Source organism: Rhamphochromis longiceps, linkage group LG15 (genome assembly GCF_057381845.1).
Source record: "Rhamphochromis longiceps isolate RC_006_pf linkage group LG15, R_longiceps_female_GT1.1, whole genome shotgun sequence".
Lineage (NCBI taxonomy): Eukaryota > Metazoa > Chordata > Actinopteri > Cichliformes > Cichlidae > Rhamphochromis > Rhamphochromis longiceps.
Window position 1 is genome coordinate 17,852,396 of NC_140571.1, and position 4,736 is coordinate 17,857,131.

The window sequence follows — 4,736 nt, forward strand, 5'->3', positions numbered from 1 at the left end:
TACCTATGATGACATGCGGGACCAGTTTTGTTTGTCACATTTCACTGTGTCGCCCAAACTCTTAACTCAGGAGAATTCTTTACAACTATTTATTATCAACATTGCCATATGGTTCTGCTATAGATTGTACACGTGACTACACACAAACATAAGCAGCGGTTTTCGCACGCAAAGGACCACACATTGGTAGCTACACAGCTTTACAGCTTTAATTGGTACATTTGATTATATTTCAAGTTTAAACTATAGAAGCAGTTTTAACGTTTCGCTCTGAGATTTATTTTGTGGACCAGACCATTCTTTCATATTTTTGTGCTTTGCAAACTCACTCCAGGCCCCACTTGCAACATACAGGACAGGATAGGATTGCTAACATCTTGACTCCAGATACATCGGCACACCTACAGAGGTCTGCTGGAGTTCACGCTTCAACAGTTCAGGGCCATTTGTGCAGCAAAAAGGGGAACCAACACAATGTTAGGTATGCGGTCGTCATGTATATAGCACTTTTAGTGAAAACTCAAAGAGCTCCTAACTCTGAATTTTAAAACAGAGGAAGAAAATCAAAAACTGTTGACTTTATTGTATGTCAGTGGTGAAGTCTTTGGGATCACTGAGGTTTGTCTATGACATGATTACGTCCCTACATGCACAAAAGCAGCTGATGATATGGGATGCATATCTCTGAAAGACTCAACACATCACATTATTCTGAGTGAATTATGAAGGCTGCATAGATCCAGTTTTCCTCTCTTCTTTATTCCCCATATGTGTGCTTGTTTTTATTTTTGTTGTGTTTGCGTTTTTGTAGTGAAGGAAGATGTATAGCAGCATAGAGGTTATTTAAATGTGTAACGGCCAGCCCATTTCCTCTTGTCAGGACGGCTGTGCTAAATCATGCAGGCTGAGCGTCACTTGAAATGAGTGTGAGACGGAAAGACAGCAGAGACAGCAGAGTCTAGAGTCTGAAAACACCAGTGTCCATTCAAAGCAGCTGGGTTTCTGTTATTATAAACACAGAGAGGGAAATGAGGCGAGGGCTTTAATTTTATATTCCATCTCCTCCCAAAACACTGAACGAGGGTTAACCAAGGGTCTGGCTGTGTGTCTGTACAGGGTCATGTGCTGGGCTCAGTTTTTAAAGAAACAGACCTTGTTTAAGGTAGGAAGCACATTTTAAGCATCCCTGTAGTGTCATCATATGCAGAAGGGGTTTTGCTTTTCCCTTTTGCACAGATGATACCCAGATATCGCTCCCCATAAAGCCCAATAACACTTCCTATCCTAAAATGTGGAGCAGATGTGAAAGACTGGATGTTTAGTTGAATTCTGAGCAAAGAGATGACCTTGTCATTGATCCAAAAACACTACATGTGCAGACTGGACATTATCTTGTTTTGTGTGGTAAAAGTAAAATTATACTGGTGTTATGATCTAGTGATATAACAAAGTCAGAAGGAATCTCTTTCTTTTTGACTTTATAAACAAATGGCTGGGGTTTTTTTTATTGTTGTGAAACTTTTAGGACTCATCCTCACAGCTGTCAGCCATATGGGGAAAGGACAGAATAAGGCCTGTTTTACCCAATGAGAAAAGGCAAAGCGAGAAAACCCACCAATCCACAACAAGCCACCATCATGTTGCTGCTGTCTTCTTAAGATTTTCTCCTGAATAGTGTAGGGCCTTTACTTTGCACGTAAAGCACCATGAGACAGCTGTTGTTGTGATTTGGTGCTATATAAATAAACCAGAACTGAATCAAAGCTATAGACAAAAATGTACCAATTTTCAACTTAATGGCAAAGAAACTTTGGCCCACTCTTAAACATATTTCTGGAGTTGTTCATAAGATTCTTTTATTTATATGAAACCACATAAAATTGTGTAATGCCTTGATTTACACTTCTGAGGAACAATTTATCAGTATTTCTTACCAGTACTTTAATGAGAAGAAAGTTTACATTGCAACTGTCATAAACAGACCTTGACAACAGACAGCAAGTTCACTGGAACATCAGCGTGTCAAAAAATAAAATGCAGACAAAAATGTTCTCCAAATGTTCTCCAGCTGGTCGCTGCAGACTAATCCTCCTTATTTGGCTGCAGCTTCTCTTAAAACTTCATAAAAACACATGGTTATAATAAAAAAATGGGGGAAAAATCATGTTCCTTTGCAGCTATGCAGAGCAAACAAACTTATAATAATTTCATTTCATTTCTGGATTAAATGTAAGGTTACTTATTGAAATAACTTGACTTGAGGGTGTCTGCAGGAAGCTATATTTTTAGCCGAGCCATTTCTCCTCCGGGGGAGTAAAAGTCTTAGAAAGTGGATTAAGAGCTGGGCGAATGTTCAAGGTAAACAGGTGTGTAACATGAAAATTGAAGTCTGTGTTTTCGAGTGAGTTCTTTGTTCTTTGCTCATTTCTTTATCATTACTACATAATTATTTATAATTATTTACATAACTATACCATGATAATCAATCCAATATATCATTACTTTCCTTCCATCTAATAAACATACATTTACAAACTAAAGAGACCTTAAACAAAGTTAACAGATAGCCATAAATAAAGAAACATCACCATCACAAAGATTTCTCTGTAAACACTGTCTTCTAGGAATTACATGTTCAAATATGGGTGTGTTTATGTATTTGATAAGTTGCAAATATTGGAGTGAAACATTTAGTTGTAGAAAATGCAGGATTAAACTTTATGAGGTTATCTTTAGAGCAGAGGTGGCACTTCATAATAGTCACAGTCTCCTTCATGGTTCTTTCGTTCAAGTGTTGCCTCTTCCAGGCACAGCAATGCAGATATACATTTAGCTGTATAGTAACAATCTTGGTGTCATGGTTGTGGGTGAGTCACAGTACATTTCCACAGTCTTTGCTCTCCTCCTCTGGGCGGAGCCCTCATGGCTCCTCCTGGGAATCCCACCTGATGGAAATCAGGCCAACAACATTCTCAACCAGTCTCCACCAGAATGTCAGCTAATGCATGTTAGTGTGTGACCGCTCGCCAAACCCTGCTAATCACAGAATTTGTACTTACCTTGCTTTCCTGTCTTGTAGTCGGTTCACGGAAGCGATCATTGCAACCATGCCATGGCCTTGCTTGCCTGGATGCTGGTCTCATTCATGCTGCTGCTGCTGGTAAAACCTCTCTGTTACTCACCACTCTCACCTGCCTGCCTCCCTATTCTACTGCTTGGAATTTTGGACTCACCCAGACCTCTGTCTCTCGGCTTCCCCTCCTACTTCTCTCCACCTCCAGACAATGCCTTGGCCTGTCACATTTTGCCTCGTCAAGTTCCCGCACCCAGCCGTCATAGTGTCCCCTTGCAGTTCATGTTATTTGCCCCTTCCCTCTTGGCTATGAGTTTCTAGTTCATGTTCATAGTTCGTGCTCAGTTCATAGCTTTAGCTCTGTTTACCATGTGCACTTCATCACTGTTAAATAAAGTTCTTTGCTTATCACTTCCTGAGTCTTTGGTTGAATCTTTGTTTGAGTCCATCTCTCATCTTGAGCCTCTGAGCCTTGAAACTTGGCAGAAGTTGTGTCACAGACCTTTCCAGTTTTCTCCTTAGTCTTTACATGGTGATTCACTTGGTGAATCTTACCTTAATGTAACCATAGTGTATTTAACAACTGTATTGCAGTTCCATATTTCACACACACATATATGTCTGTCTATCTATCTATCTATCTATCTATCTATCTATCTATCTATCTATCTATCTATCTATCTATCTATCTATCTATCTATCTATCTATCTATCTACACATATACATGCATATATATATATGTATTTGAATTTATATATGTATATATTTGTGTGTGTGTGGATACATGAAATATGTATATACACACACATATGGTGTTTTAATATAAATTATGTGAACATAGAACATTTCTGTGAATTCTCCTAAAGTCAGAGTTTAACCCTTTTAAAGCCTGAACCATGAAATTATGACCAGATAAATCTCAGTTTTTTCAAACATGAGTGTTATTATCAGTGTTTATGTGTGACTCCTCCCACCAGAGGATGGCTGTGGGTTTTTTCCTTTTCTTTCTTAGGGTGTGGACACCTGGGCATGCCTGCTGAGTTGTTGGGTGGAGTTTGTTCCTGTCCTGGGATTGTGTTTATTGAACCTTCTGACAAATAATTAAAATATATATTGTATATTCTACAGGGATGGAGGAAGTATAGATGTAACTTCAATTTCTTAGCAATTGTTTGTATTTGGGCAACGAAACAACAAATCACATCAGTCAACGCAATGCATGTTTTTGGGCTAGTAGGCACTGTGTCAGGTTTCTGGCAGTCAAGTGTGTTGGTGGACATCTGAGGCAATAAAGAGAACTGTACACTGGGTGGATGTGAAGGAGCTGAGGTGAAACTACTCTAACTGGGCCTCTAACTTGCCTCAAAATGTCTTTACCACATCACTGGTGACGATTTTGTGTGTGTGTGTGTGTTTTCCAAGTGTAAGCCAGTATGTGTTTATTTAACAGTGACTTGTTAATCACACATTGCAGCAGGTGTGATATCTGTCCTCTCTCTCACACACACAAACATAGTATGAGTTACCTGAGCCACAGGGAAAAGCAGAGTGTTTTTACAGCTGTCTATGTAATGAATTCTTTGGGGGCCTGTCAAATCAACAGTTAGCTAACGTCTCAAATGTTGTGGTATATGTGCGTGCATGTATGTGTGTCTTGACGAA